The sequence below is a fragment of the Microtus pennsylvanicus genome, chromosome 8, assembly GCF_037038515.1.
Source record: "Microtus pennsylvanicus isolate mMicPen1 chromosome 8, mMicPen1.hap1, whole genome shotgun sequence".
Taxonomy (NCBI): Eukaryota; Metazoa; Chordata; class Mammalia; order Rodentia; family Cricetidae; genus Microtus; species Microtus pennsylvanicus.
Window position 1 is genome coordinate 71,955,456 of NC_134586.1, and position 16,670 is coordinate 71,972,125.

A 16,670-nucleotide genomic window follows, 5' to 3' on the forward strand; every position below is an offset into this window, starting at 1 on the left:
AAGAAATATCAATTGATTTGCCAGCTGGACCAGAAAAGTGGACTGGGCAAGGCTATAGATTTGTTCAGGCTACAGCAGTTTCTTTACCTCTACAACATGGCTTTTCCAGAACTTTTCAAAGCAACTATTGAATTTTGAGTATTGAAGATGCCTGGATACTGTCCTTTTCTTCAAGAGATTGAATAAAATCAATTAAAAAAAGATGTAGTTTTGAAAATACAGAGCCACAATGCCAGGGCAAAGAGCCAGACGTCCTGCCGCACCTGAGTGTCCCCTACCAGCAGCTGCAGCACACGGAGCCCTAACAATCTTAATAGTTTTGGTAGTTGCCTAAATTAGATCTTATATAATTAGAGCCTTTGCTAGAATAAATGATTTAGTTGATTAACTCAGAAATTAATCAACTGGTAAGAGGTTAGATGTATTCATCACTAATGCTGTGTCAGATGATGTCCTAAGCACCTTCACCACTGTCTCTCAGTCCACTTGTAAAACCCTATTGTAGATCAGAAGTTATCATTTTTCCTCTAAGTGTGAGGGTTGGCATGAGTCAGTTTTCCAAACCCATAGAAGGAGGAAAGCCAGATTCTGAATCTGTATGAAGAGTCCAAATCCCAAGCTAGGTCCTACTAAGCTCCTGATTCTATTAATGGGTCTGTTATCTGACTGGTAACGTCATGTTTATTTCAGTTGATAGAGTTAGAGAAAACAGAATTCTCTCTTTTATTAAATCTTTTAGTTGCCCCATTTAAGAAAAAAAAAAGAGTGGTCTTTGATGCCAAGGAGGCATAAAGTGAAGTAGTTATACTTAGCAGTGGACTGACGCTAGCCCTGCTTATCAAATGCTCAAGAAATAATGATCATGATGAACTCCTATTAGCCAACACTGCATTCACTTACCAACTAAATAGGTTTGTGTATTTTCTCCAAAAATGTTTGTTTTCTTTCTCTGCTGCCTCGTTGTTTTAGGCCTCTTGATCCTGAGAACTGTCCTAAGGCTTGGATAAGTCCTGTCCTAGAGTCCCTGCATGCCCTCATTTTCACTCCCTCTGTTTAGTAAACCTTCTGTTCCCATCTGCTGTGAGTCTTAGCTGTTCCCGAGCGAAGCCTCTGGTGGAGAAAGCTTTCCATCCAAACAGAGCTAAATATGAAGACAATGCCCTCTGGCACATTTCCTCCCCTTCTACTTTAGTTCTGTAATGAACTGAGCAATGGTTTAGGATTTCAGATGTGAAAGGATCTGAAATTGAACATTTTGTACTAATAAGATATTTCTTATTATTTTCCAAATACCAGTTTGGTTGCAAGTCTCACCCTTCAGTGAGTACTGTCTCCTGATAGATGGGTTAGTGGCATTTACTGCTTCATAAAACCGCAACCGAGATACATAACAAATTAAATGTCTCAAGGCAAGGAATTCACCAGGGGAATAAAATGGTCTCAAGTGAAGAATTGGGGGAAGGTGAGTGAAAGGTACCTGTTAAGATTCTCCATAAATAGATATACTACCTGAATTCTGGAGAATAATAAAACCATAACTCAGTTCAGTTCAACACAGTGGGTCACTGAGGCCTCAGAAGACATACTCCAGGAAAAATTCCCTTCAAGCATTTCAGTGCCTCCGTATTACAGATGTCCTTTTTCTGTGTGGGGTACCACTCCTTTCAGGAAACATTCTCAGAGCCCCTCACAGCACACCTACGTCCTAGTGCTGGAGCTAGAATCTGGGCTTGAGCACACTACACAGGTACTCTAGCTCTGAGCATTATTATCCACAGCTCCCTTTTAATGTTTCCTTACTTCTCTTTTGAGATAGTCTCACCATGGCAACAAGCTTGAGTTCTTGCTGCCTAGAACTCTCCACACCCTGGGGTTAATTAGTCCTCTGCCACAAGATCCAACAATCCACAGATCTCTCGTAGTCATGTATATTTCTAGTGAAATTTGCAATCTTACATTTAAATAACCTGATGAAAAGTGAAATAAACATACCTACAAATGGGGAAGTGAAACCACCCCTCAGGCCCATTATGAAATGTGGTTCGTTGGTGACGTTAAGAGAGGCTGAACATCACTCACTTGGAATTGCTGAGTTTTGCCAAAAGGTAGAGTAGGGAGATATAGGAAGAGCCATTCTATTAGAATAAAAGTCACATATTGGAAACTTTCTATCTCGCTGATGTTCCACCTACTTATTTACACAATCTCCACATAGGCCTCAATACTCTACAGAGTGGCTACCTCTGCTTCTTCCCTTCCTTCTGAATGCTATAATATCTATCCTTACTTTTACATCCTTATTCAGGTTTGGGAACACATCAGAGTCCACACCTGTACTTCTCGGGTACAAGTGTTTGTACTAGTCACTTTGCCATTGCTGTGATAAAACACCTTGGCCAAAGGCACCTTATGGAAGAGACAGTTTATTTTACCTCATGATTCCAGAGTAATAAGAGTCTGTCATTTCAGGGAGGCATAGCAACAAGCATGAAGAAGACGGCAAGAGCAGGAAGCTGAGACATCAACCATGAGCAGAAAGAGGGAACTGAAAGACATTTAAGAGCTTTAATCTCAAAGTCCATACCCAGTGATAGACTTCATCCAGCATAGCTGCAACCACGTACATCTGCCCAAACAGTGGCACCAACGGGGAACCAGGGTCCAAATGTCAGAGACTATGGGGGAGAGTTATCATCCACAGTCACTTGCTCAAGAGCTGTCAAATCTCAGAACACTTGCCTTGCTAATTTGTCCAGCCCAATCTTGTAAGTGACCTACCTTAATTCCACCTGCATTAGTGATATTTCTGTTGTTGTGCTAACATTCCTCGGCCAAAGAAATATGAGGTAGAAAGGATTCATTAAGGCCTACAGTTCCAGAGGTGATAGAGGACATTATGGCATGAGGCAGCAGGCACGGGGAGCTAGTTGATGACACTGCATCTGTTCTCAGGGAAAAGAAAGCACAATAAACAGGCCCGGATCTACCTCCAGTGACATACATCCTACAGCAAGACCTCCCCCCAAGGTTCCATAACCTTCTCAAACAGTATCACTGCCTGGGGACCAATTGTTCAAATACATGAGCCTACAGGGGATATTTCACATTCAAAGTATAAGACCCTTGCTGTGATTTGGTATCCTTCCAAAATCTTGACTTTCCATTTACTACTCAGCATCTTAAGTTATAGAATAAGGGTGTTGAAGACTCCACCATATTTTTATACTAGTTTAAAAGTTAATAAAGTGCTGGAGAGATGGCTCAGCACTATTGTTTCCAGCATCCGCATTAGGAAGCTCAAAATAACCTTTAGCTCAGCCCCATGGCACCTGACACCCTTTACTGACTTCTCCAGTACATTTGTATGTATAGACACACAGGCATACAAATAATTAAAAGTGATTTTTTATAAAATAATGAACTTGAAATATGGCAAAATGAGCACATGAAATACTTTGGAGGGAGAAGTAGGAGGAGTAAATCATGTATTATAATTACAAAATAAAAGTTTCTACTAATGAGTAAACAACAAATGGTAGCAAGTGCAGCATGACATAGCACCAGAGCTGAGAGGGGCACACAGCAAGGTTCAGGGTTGAGCCATTGTGTGCACTGTTCCTGTTCTGCAGTTGCTCTCTATCCTTCTGTGCTCCTTCACACATTCACCCACACATTCTACATTTGAGAATTTGTACACTTCTCAAACCAATTAGGAGACCACTATGAATGTTTTGCAGCTATGAGTTAGAAACGTGTGTAGACTACAGAAAATGTTCTTTGCCTGAGGTACAGTATTTGTTCTTGACTTGTCTTGAACCAGCATGATCAACAGCAAGAACATGTGTTTGCCAAAACAGCTCTCTACAAAGATGCAAGCGGAAGGAGAGAATATCCAGAGCAGACATTTGAAGTATTTGAATCCCTGGGTGGATTGAATCCCAGCAGCCCACTCTGAAGAACCAAAACAACAGGAAGTGGCTGGGGAAGCTGTGATAATCCTGAAGAAGTCCAGGAACTATGCGTTTCTCAAAGAGTGCCCTAACAATTGATTGCTTTCTGTGTAAAAAAGACTTTTTAGTTCTATGTTAGCCAAAATGTTTTAAGTAGGTATGATCCCAAGAGATTTCCAGAAAGTAATAACAAGAATGTTGCACAAAGAATGTGAGCACCTCCATCACCACACATCAAGAAAACAAACCAAATAAAACTTCCCATTAATTCTTGAGATCCTTTCCTTTGTGTCTGTGTCAACAGCATCTTCTACACACTTCATTTTCAGGTACTATGCTGTGTTAGATAGGATATCTTGTTTAGATGTGCAAACAACCCATTTGCAGAAGCAAAACCTGTTTTTTATAGAGGTCAAATAACGTGCCCAGGATAACATAATTGGCAGGTGACCGAGCAGCATTCTAACCATGACAATTTGATAAAGCAAGGGTCTAGAATATGTCTCTAAAGTCATGTGATACATGAGCTTATTTAAATAAACTCTTTAAGCCTCGGTTTCCTCATCTTTAAATGAAAGAATTAACTGAATGTAAGTATTAAAATTCTCATAACAGGGAAAAGATGACTCAAAGTCCCTTTCCCCTCTATAAGACAACATAAAAGGCAAGACCTTTCAATTGTGTCAAAAAAACAAAGGTAACTTAAATCATGTATTTTTTAGCATAAGAATTACAATTAATATCCAAACCACCTGACAAACTCTTCATTCTCTACTTTTTGTAACCTCAAATCCTTTTTACTTTATGTGTAAATAAGAGCGGGGAGCTCGTAGCACCTCATTAATCTTGTTCCCTTGGCATCATTTACTATCTTGTTTTCTTTGGGCTCTTGTTAGGAAACTGTGCTCTGAAATGGAGCACTGATGATCTATATGGACTCCATCTTCATGAATGTTGCTCCTTTGGGGCTGGAGAGATCACTCAGCAGTTGAGTGTTTGCTGCTCTTCCAGAGGACACGGTTTGATTCCCTGCACCCAAATTGTGACTCAGAAGCTTTCTGTAACTCCAGATCCAGGGGCTCTGATGCTTCTTCTGGTTTCTGCAGGCTCCAGGCATGCAAGTGATACACAGACACATATTTACAGGCAAAACACCCATATACCTCTAAAAATGGGAAAAATATTGTCACTTTCAAATCCTTTCTGACATTCATTAAATATTTTAATCCACATTTGTAACACAGAAATATGGTTGAAAACATGGATTTTTCAGGATTCCAATGCTGTTAATGAACATTTGTGTTTCGGTCAGTCCACAAGCATGTTAAAAAGTGTTGCTCACGGAGTTCCTCTTTGTTCTAAATGAAGGCCAATTCTCTCAATGCCTAATATGACTTGTGCCAGACATATTGGGGGAACAAAAAGTACTAAATATCAATGCATTCCTTCTAGTTTTGACATTTTAACTATTATTGGGACTTTTAAAAATGTATTTTTTCTGTAATCATGGGGATTTTTTATTAGCTGAAAGGGAAAATGAGTACATGCTTTGCCTGGTGATAATATTACTTTTAACTATGATATGTATACAATATAATATTTATGGGTGTGTATATATACATATATATTGCTATAAAGAATAGTGGGCTGAAAAGAAGGTAAAGAAGAATATTAATAGAATAGTTATTTTCAAGTTAGTCTGAGACAGTGATAGTTTAACTGTTTGCATAAAATAATGTGTATGTTCTTCTTACAATTAATTATACTGAAATTTTTGTCTTGATTTTTATTCAAAATATACACAACTGAATTCTATGTTAGTTTCCTATGTAGAGATGTTTATACAAGCACAGCAATGTCATCAAAGAGATAACTATGTGTACTTAAGGTATTTAGTATATAATCAATTCAAATTTGCTTGTGCAATAACATATTCACTTAATATCCCACTAATCTGCTAACAAATGTCACACTGTTTCAATTGCATTTGGTAAGGCTAAGTAAAAGCTAAAATTTTCTTACATAGTTGTATTTATAAATCCCAAAATCTTTACCTACAGAAGAAGAAAGAAAGAAAGAAGACGCAGATGGGACTCCAGCTGTTAATACCGTTCCCAGAGCAATCATTTCCAATTGGGAGCCACAGGAAGCCTTGAAAGTGCTGCTGGAAAGAGGAGACACTGAAGGAGCGGTGACAGGGTGAGGTTGGAAGTACACATTCAGCGTAGCTTCCTCTAAGGCAGTTCAGTTATGTCTACACAGCATCTGCGAGAACACACATGGCATGTGAGAACTCATCAGATTCTCAAGACTTGAATCCTTATACCATGGAACCTGGAATGAGAAATCATTAAATCTTCACTTCGGCTCTAGTTTTGTGATCCTAGACAGTCACATGTCACCCCCACCCAGAGTTTAGGTTTTCTAACTATACAACTGGTAGTTTGAAAACTGCTGCATCAACATCCTTTAATATGTGTGTAATAAATACTACATTTTCCAAAATATACACCTCATCTTAATCCAATGACCATGGAATTCAAAATTAGTCCCTTGAGAAGACATTCAGGTAGATAAACAGAGAGACAGATAGAAAGGTAGATGGGTAGAGATATTTTTGCTTTAGAAATAGAAGAGCTGTAGAAATGGCACTGCTATTAAGAGCACTTTCTGCTCTTCCAGAAAGTATAAGGTTGGTTATTACCACCTGTGGTAATTTGAATAAAAACAGCCCTCCATAGATCCATAGGGAGTAGCACTTTTAGGAGGTGTGACATTGGAGTAAATGTGGCTTTTGCTTAGGCCTAGTAAGGACCTGTGCCACTAGGGGACAAGCTTTGAGGTCTCAGAATGCAAACCTGGCAAGTATGTTATCATCACTTCTTGTTGCATGCAGATCCAGATGTAGAACTCTGAACTACCTCTCTATTACCACATCCTGCCTGCAAGCCAGCATGCTTCCCAGAATGACAACCGGTATGAGAAGTCCTTCTGTATATGTGTTGATTTTATTGGTTAATGAATAAAGAATCTGTCTTGGCCTGTGATATGGTAGAGTAGAGCTAGGCTGGGAAGACTAAAATGAATATTGGGAGAAAGATGATGGAGTCATGAGACGCCATGTAGCCACCAGAGGGGAAAGATGCAAACCACCAGTTAAAACCTTGCTGGTAGGCCACAAGCCTCGTGATAAAATATAAAATAATAGAAATGGATTAATTTAAGGATAAGAGTGAGCTAGAAATGTGCATAAGCAAATAGGCCAAGCAGTGTTATAATTAATACAGCTTCTGTGTGATTATTTTGGTTCTGAGTAGCTAGGAGCAAACAAGCAGCCTTCATACAACAGACAATGGAATAAACCTTTGAACTGCAAGCCAGTCCCAAATAAATGTTTTCCTTTATAAGAGTTTCTGTGGCCATGGTGTCTCTTTGCAGCAATCGAAACCCTAATACACCACTCAAGTCATGGGGCTCACAACTCCCTGTAACTCCAGCTTCAGGGATCCAACATCCTCTTTCTGGCCTCCTCAAGTGTTTGCACTAACAGGTGCACACATTCATATACACAAACACATACCTAAATAAAAAAATAAAATCTTTCAAAATGATGTAAAATAGATGAAAAATAAAATAGAATCTGAGGTCTCTTTGTCCCTGTTGAGATCAAACTCTAGGAATGCTTGCTTAATGCCTCTCTCAACTTATTTATTCATCCATTTGTATTTTCTGTGTATGGGTATTTTTCCCCATGGAAAGCTGTGTACCATATGCAGTTCTGATGCACAAGGAAGTGAGAAGGTGTTGGATCCCCTAGAACTGGAGTAACCAATGCTTGTGAGCTATGGTAGAGATACTGGAAACCTAATCTGACTCCCCAGCAAGAACACCAAGTGCTGTTAACCACTGAGGGATCTCTTCAGTCAAGTTTTTCTTCTTTCTTTATTCATTTTCATTTTTTTTAGTGTTCTTTATTTATTTATTTATTAAGGATTTCTGCCTCCTCCCCTCAACCGCCTCCCATTTCCCTCCCCCTCCCCCGATCAAGTCACCCTCCATCATCTGCTCGAAGAGCAATCAGGGTTCCCTGACCTGTGGGAAGCCCAAGGACCGCCCACCTCTATCCAGGTCTCCAAAGGTGAGCATCCAAACTGCCTAGGCTCCCCCAAAGCCAGTACGTGCAGTAGGATCAAAAACCCACTGCGATTGTTCCTGAGTTCTCAGTATTCCTCATTGTCCTCTATGATCAGCTAGTCCGGATTTATCCCATGCTTTTTCAGACCCAGGCCAGCTGGCCTTGGTGAATTCCCGATAGAACATCCCCATTGTCTCAGTGTGTGGGTGCACCCCTCGCGGTCCTGAGGAAAACAGGAGTTAGAAGTTAGGTTGTCTCTTACTGCCTATTGTATGAGAGGCTGTTGTTTGTTTCCTGGCAGCACAGACTCCCAAAATAATCACACAGTAACTATATTAATTAAATCACTGTTTGGCCCATTATCTCTAGATTATTATTGGCTAGCTCTTACATACTAATTTAACCCATTTATATTAGTTTGTATATGGCCATGAGGCTGTGGCTTACTGGGTAAAGTTATGGCATCTGTCTCCGGCAGGGCTACATGGCTTCTCTCTGATTCCACGTTCCTTCTCCCAGCATTCAGTTTAGTTTTTCCTGCCTAGCTAAGTTCTGCCCTGCTATAGTTCAACGCAGACCTTTTTTAACCAATGGTATTCACAGCATATAGAAGGGAATCCCACATCAACTGTCCCACCTCAAATGAGAAAATAATTCCACTAAAATCTATCATTTCTGAACTCCAGTAACTTTCTTCAAAGACAATACAGAAGAAGGAAAAACTGCCTGTGGAATATGAAGGAAATTCTCACTAGTGTTAATTCTTTGATTTATCACCTTTACACACAAACAAAGAGTTAGATGTATGAAGGGGAGTAGTTGGAAAAAGAAAAGGGTCATTAGGAGTTACAGAAAGTAATGAAAAGTCAATATGATCACAATACTTTCTCCATGCATAAACTGCTAAAATTTTAAAATCTAGAAAGTTTAGAAAGATAGCAATATGTGAAAATAGGCTAGTGCTTTATCTCTAAAGAAATCAATGGCAATGCTGTAGCTAAAGATGATGAGAGAAGCATCATGCATCAACAACCCCCACAGGCAACATGTTCTGTGTCAGAAGTATAGTAGTTAAGGAAATGGGTGTGAGCTCTAACATCAAGACATCAAACAACTGCCTATGGCTACATTGGTATCTCTCTCTGTCTTCATTGGGCCTCTCCGGGTCTCCTTAAGGCTCCAAACTCATTCTGACTTAAGAGTTCAGCAGGTAAACTCAAATCATTGTCTAGGTTTAGCATCATGTGTTCTTAATTCTCCATTAATCTTCTCACCACTCTCACCTAAGTACCTAGAACCCAATTTCCCATAGCTTATAAACAGTCAAAATAGTCCTGGCTTCTATATTTAACCAGTAAGTGATGCTAAAATAAAATGGAGATCTTTCTAGAAATGTTTTGGAAAGACTAAAGGTGTGACTTTTTTTTAAAAAAAATTGATATAATCAACAAACCATGAAAATTTCTAGTTACAATCAAATTTACTCATTGTCTTTACAGGAAGGTTAGGGAAAGGAGGATTAGAGGTACAAAGTCAGATGTCAGGAAGAGAGAAGGGTCATGGGAGGTCGAGAGATTGAAGAGAATGGGAGGAGTCACAAGCAGGTACGCCATAATACATTCACTCTGTGCAAAGACTTCTACATGGGTATCTTTCTATAGGCATCAAAGCATGCAGTGCTATACTCAGGCTGCACACAGACCTGCCTAGACATCCATAGAGACCGGCACACAGGACATATAGAGCTATGAACACAAGCCTACAAAGAGACACACACAGAAACATCTAGCAAAGGCAAAAGTATTTATTTCTAACCTCAAAAACCATGTGTTCAAAAAAACAAACAAAAATGGCAGTCTGGCTGGAATAACAGATTGTATCATCATTTCATTTTGGCTTCACCAGACCTCAGGTGTCAGCCATTGTGTGTTGACCTCTGGGTGTCCGACATTAGCCTTCTGGTTCTTCCAGAATTTCCATATCAGTGTCATGTTCTCTAAACATAAATGGGTCCTATGGTCCTCTCTAGAGAGTACATCATACCAACCCTGCTCCAATGATGAAAGTCTAGAGATACCTTGGAAAGCACTATCTTTTCCAAGTGTCCCAAGTAATCATGCATTCATCTTGTATTTAAAACTTTATTTTTAACTTTGCCTTCATAAAGTCTCCCATATTTCCTACATAAAAAAGCTTTCTAAAATTCTTTGCTAATCCTCCAGTCTCTCTCTCTCTGTTTGCTCAGTGTAGGCAGAGCCAAGGATCTGCTCATCATGTTGCTACCTAAAAGTCTGAATTACTTCTTCATTTTTAGTTGTGAGTGGCTTGTGTGTATGTGTACACATGCATGTGCAAGGAGAGAATGTACTGCTGCTAACTGTCCTCCACACTTGTACAAAGACACAAGCATTTCTTTGGTTTTTCAAGACAGGGTTTCTTTTTTTTTTTAAATATTTATTATGTATACAATGTTCTGTGTGTGTATGCTTGCAGGCCAGAAGAGGGCACCAGACCTCATTACAAATGGTTGTGAGCCACCATGTGGTTGCTGGGAATTGAACTCAGGACCTTTGGAAGAGCAGGCAATGCTCTTAACCGCTGAGCCATCTCTCCAGCCCCAGACACAAGCATTTCTGTACACACACACACACACTAAATAAAACGTAGCAAAAATTCAAATAGTATTCTAAAAGTTATGCCTGCTGGGGAAAAGCACAGGATTTGCTTAAAAAGTTAATCTGGAGTTACATCATTATTCTTTGCATTAGGGAATCTCAGCGAAGAACAATTTTGCCAATGTCAGGACACAGTTTTTCACTGTTACAATGGGATGGAGCTGCTACTGGCATCTACAGAGAAAGAGACAAGTATACTCAGAACCATCCCAAAATGCCTAATGAAAGTTCTCAAAGTGGAAAATATTTGAAGCCCTTGTCCATGGTGAGAGTGGGCACCACACTCCCATTTCTCAGTACAGCATGGATGGCAGGGAAAGCAGTTCAATGAATAAGTGAAAGCTAATTTGTCACATCTTTACTCAGACAGTTCCCTAATTTTCCAACTATGACAATGCTTGTGGTGTCAGTGTGGGTCTAAAGTCTTTGCTGTAACTAAAGCCAGTCTAATGAGCTAATGTTCATCCACTGGCTTAAATAGCAAAACAACTTATTCTCTATATGGAGAAACAAGCATCGTGCCTAGAGTGTCCTTAATGGATCTGGAGGTCAGTAAGCAGAATCCTGGGTAATTAAGATGTGGCTACTAAGTTGTTCCTAGATCAGAATATTTCATAAAGCCTTATCATTGTAATTAAGGAGACTATATTAACCTGCAAACTGCCAAGCCTGGGTGTAATCGGAAAGCTGAGTGGAGCTAATTACAATGCTATCAGACTCCTGTGCTGTGTAATTCCACTGATAGGTCTGGATGGGTGCATGAAGGAGAAATTGTCTCAGAGTTAATGAAATAAAGATGCGCTCTCTCTCTCTCTCTCTCTCTCTCTCTCTCTCTCTCTCTCTCTGTCTCTCTCTCTCTTTCTTATAAGTGTGTGTGTGTGATTACTAGATAAATTTGATTGATAAGCATGGAAAGTCCAGATAATCCGGGGATGTATTATTTGTAAAAACCTAGAGGGGAGGTTTTAGATACAAAGCAGTTTTATTAAAGTAAAAATTTAGTGTCCCTCCCCCTTCAGGCAGTATTCAGTATTCAGACATGATTACTCACAAGGAACTAGAATTGCTGCTCTGTAATTAGAGTTCAAATTCATTCTGCTACCTCAGATTTAGGATGAGTCTTATTATCTCTGTGCTTCTTTGACTTTCTCTCTCTCCACTCTTTCTTTCTGTCTCCTGTCTGTGTGTTTCCTTTGCCTTTCATCTCTATTCTCTCTCCACCATTTCCCCTTGCTCCCTCTCTCTTTTTTGTCTTCTCTCTTCTGTCTCTCCCTATCTCCTCACCCCTTCCTCTCTCTCTCCTCTTCTGATGTTTTCACTATCCCGTCTCTGACATGTCTCTCAATTTTCACTGTTTCTCCTCTTGTGTTCCCTCTCTTCTCTCTGTATGTCTATAACTGTCATTGACATGCTTTCTCTTCTCTAATGTCTCTCTCTCCTATCTCTTATTTCATTACTACCTGTCTTATCTCATCCTCCCGGTCTCCTTCTTCTCTCTGGTCTTCTTTCTCCTCTCTCCTCCCCTCCTTTTTCCCCTCCTCTCCCACCCCCTTTCTTTCCCAACAAAACTTCACTCAATAGTAGAAGTGATTTAAAATAGAAAGGGAATTCAAAATTAAACCATATCCTTTGTTCTCACCATAGGGTTCAGCAGACAGAGATATAAGGAATGTGACATCCTTAGTGAACATGGAACTGGAGTTAAGCTTAGCATTCAACGCGAAGAGAAGCACCCAAGGAGGCACCCACAGGAGCCTCTACTTCCAGTCTTCCTCACTCCTATTTAAATGTTCATCAGGAGCAGAGCAGACTTTCCTTAGAGACTCAAGAGAACTGACAGCTCTGCTTGACAGACTGTGATACAGTTGCTTGCGTCTGGAATTCCAGGAGCAATGAGAGGCTTAGTTTGAGATTTGAGTTTTGTTCTTCAAAAAGAAAATCTTTATTTAAGTGAAATCACTTAGGTGTTTCAGATATTTGTGATGTGACAAAATCATGATTCACTGCCCAGAACTGAGGTGTCCTGGCAGCAATTTGCAGGGTGAATGAGTGCAGGAGTCATCACAGGTATTACTTCCTCAGGCAGAGCAACGGAATCTAAAACAAAGAGTATCTCTGCAGGGAAAAGTGTGGCTTTTTCCAATTTCTGCATGAAGAAATTGTCACCAGGTGTCCAAAACGTTCAGATCTGTTGCTTTCAGGGACCTCTCTGATAGTTTAAAGAGTTCTAATTAAAGCAAGGCAGTAACCACAAACCCACATGTTTTTTTTTATTTTTTTTAATATTAAAAGCAGTCTTCAGAGGCTGATAAACTGAATGCTTTTCCCAGTCTCCTGCCTACTAGTTGCTCCAGTTTGCCTTCTCTTCAGTTTGACAAACAAGTCACTGGAAAACACATAATTAATATAATTGAGTGATTATGTGGTCAAGTCTCCATTTGAAGCAAAATGCATTTTGTTATTTGCTGAGTATCACAGAAAAATAATTAAAAAATAATAAATGTATTCACTGTTCTCTGTATATCAAGTACTGGGTACAAACTGCTTCAAAATATTATGTCACTTAATGCAGGAAAACAGATCTTCTGAATGAAAGTACCCAGAAGAGGCTGGACCTCCCCAAGCTGAACCGAACCTCACACTTCCCCCCCTCCCTCTCCCCCCTCCCTCTCCAATCCTAAGAGACTTCTGGAAAGACTCCCAAGCAAGTTCTTCAATCTTTACCACACAGACAGCATAATACACACTATGGTTTTAAATATGGCATAAGAATAGGAAGAAGGATAAAAAGTAGGGTTTCTATTTGAGGGGGACAGGCCACCTTAACCTTCATGGAAATAACTAGAGAATTCAGAATGAGTCGTAAATTAATTGATTTGAGTAGTGGTTCTCAACCTTCCTAGTGCTGCGACCCTTACATATAGTTCATGTTGTAGTGACCCCAACCATAAAATTATTTTGTTACTACCTCTTAACTGTAATTTTTCTGCTTTTATGAATCATAATGTAAATATATGATATGCAAGATAGCAGACATGTGACCCCAGGAGTTTAGAACCACTGTGCCAGAGAAACTGACATAAGCCAAGAATTGAGAACTGAGTTTTTTCATGTTATAGATATTATGAGCTGCCTGTAAATATAAATGTTTACTGGAATTTGAGATAGATAGAAGCATTTAAATTCTCACAAATAAATATTAATGTTCTTTTGACCTAGAATGATAGCTGAAATTTATGTCTTTCCATTCTCTAAAGAAAAACACAGACCAAACTCTGCATTCTGACGCTTGAGGGGTCATTTGAGGTTAATTTAGTATAGATGAAGCCCATTTATTTTCAAGTAAAAATGTGCCTGTTTATTGCATGTACCTCTTGATAAATCAGATATCACTGTGTCTCTTAAAATCATGGGCTACTTTATTGTACGTTGTTAAATGGTCTAAACCTAGGTGGTTATTGCAGATTTTCTTTCTCTATTTAATTAGGTTATTTGATTTGTACTTTATATAATTACAGTATTTGTCTCCTCCTCTGTTTGAGACAAAATTATAATCATTAGTTCTGCTACATGAGCCTGAAAAATGAATATTTACTAAAATAAAAAAATAAACCACTGAAAGGGTATAATCGTATCTGAACCAGAAAATGTCCCTGCCATAGTGATCATTTTAATTTCATTGTTACTGCAGAACTTCAAATAAAGAGGCAAGAAAGCCTCAAGTAAGGGAAAGGAGGAAGAATATTATCTTTGTGGGACACAGTTTTTTTATTGATATTTATTGAGCTCTACATTTTTTTGCTCCTCTTCCTGCCTCTCCCCTCCCCCTTCAACCCTTCTCTAAGGTCCCCACAATCCCAATTTACTCAGGAGATCTTGTCTTTTTCTACTTCCCATGTAGATTAGATCTATGAACGTCTCTCTTAGTGTCCTCATTGTTGTCTAAGCTCTCTGGAATTGTGGTTTGTAGGCTGGTTTTCAGGTTTTTAAACTTTCAGACCAAGTAACACACCCCTCCTGCACAGGTGTGGGAGGAGTAAGAAAGGAAGAAACAAGGGTAGAACTGATCAAAATACATTGTATACGTGTCTGAAATACTCAAACAAAAACAATATTTTAAAACAATTTTGAAAACAGAACTTCTTTGTGAAAATTAAACTCTCACTCTGTACACATTCATGCATATTCTGTCTCCTGTGTTTCTTTGAAGAATCCTGGCTAATGCGCCAAGATGGACATTATTGTCATCACTATCACTATCATCATCATCATCAATCAGCATCTTATTCTGGCACTGTTTTACACAAAAAGGATTGTTTTGAGTAAAAAATGAGTGTGGTATAGTCACAGAGCGTTTAAACCTATAAACTTGGACAACATATCTAATCATCATCAAGAGTCGTGTTTTGCTGGAGCTTCCATTTCCTCATCTGTAATGGGAAAAGTGGGCAGAGGCTGCAATTTACTACTAAGATGTTATTAAATATGTGTTACTCTGATTTATTTGTTAATTGATCTTTGATAGATTGTTTTTCAGTTGATATTTCACTTTACCAATGAATGAATTATAATAATTTTCACTTATCTGGTCTAAAGAAAAGAACAAAGCTTGTTATCAGTTGTATGGCCCCATAGACTCCTAAGCTTAAATACTTAGTCTATAGGGAGTGGCATTACAGGAGGTGTGGCCTTATTGGAGTAGGTATGGCCTTGTTGAATGAAGTGTGTCACTGCGGAGGCAGCCTTTGAGCTCTCATAAGCTCATCTCAACAGTGTGTCTCAGTATTTAGTTCTGCTGCCTACAAAAGTCTCAGCTCCTCCAGCATGTCTGCCTGCACACTGTCATGATGGTAAACCAGCCCCAATTAGATGTTTTCCTTTGTAAGAGTTGCCAGAGTCATGAGGTCTCTTCATAGCAACAAAACCCTAAGACACTAGTTATAGGGAATGGAGGCAAATTTTCACAGACCTTATCTTCAGGAGTTCATTGTAGGATTAGATAATTGCCTATCCTCTATTGAAAATAATTTTAAAAACCCTTCTCTTTTATTTTAGCAGCACATTTCTTTGGTTATACAGCAGGAATAGATAGCATTTATAAAAGTGACTTGCATTCAATGTCACAAAAGCTTGAATTTCTCAGTAAGTAAGGGATAGAGATGAGCTTAAGAAAGTTTCAATGTGCCTGTTCTAAGACGGCTAAATTGAAGTGTCCAACACTTTCTTCCTCCTTAAAAAGAAACAAACAGAGCAGTGTTTAGGTAGCTGTATTATAGGAGGATGTTGAAATCCAGAAAGAGAAGCTAGAACCTTTTAATGACTACAGTAAGAAGAGCATGATGTGTCAGTATTTGTCTTCTCTCCTCCCCAGATAGATCAGGACTCCACATCACCAGCAAAGAAGGTGATGAAGAAAGTCCCAGTAAACTCAACCAACCCATGTCCATGGAAACTTTCATGGGCTCCACAAGCTTGTATCACAGTTAAGAGAGAATAATGAGTCTAAAAGAGTTTTCTTTAATACACACTGTCATGACCAGTAAGCCTGAATAGTCGAGAAAGCTAAGAGCTTAATCTCATCTTGAAAAGTGCACACAAACTTATACTGTTCCAGGAGCCTTAAAGCTCTATACACCCCAATGTATGAACATCCCAACACATTTGTATAGGGGACTGCAACCCAGTGAACCCACATTGATACAGTAGAGTGAATGCTACCCTGAAGACCAAGTGTATGCAAATCTCTGTGCTATAAGTGTTGTCTTAGTCAGGGTTTTATTGCTAGGAAGAGACATAAAGGTAAACATTTAATTAGAGCTGACTTATAGTTCAGAGGTTTTATCCATTATCATTATGGTGGGAAGCACAGCGCCATGCAGGTAGACAAGATGCTGGTGAGGTAGCTGAGGG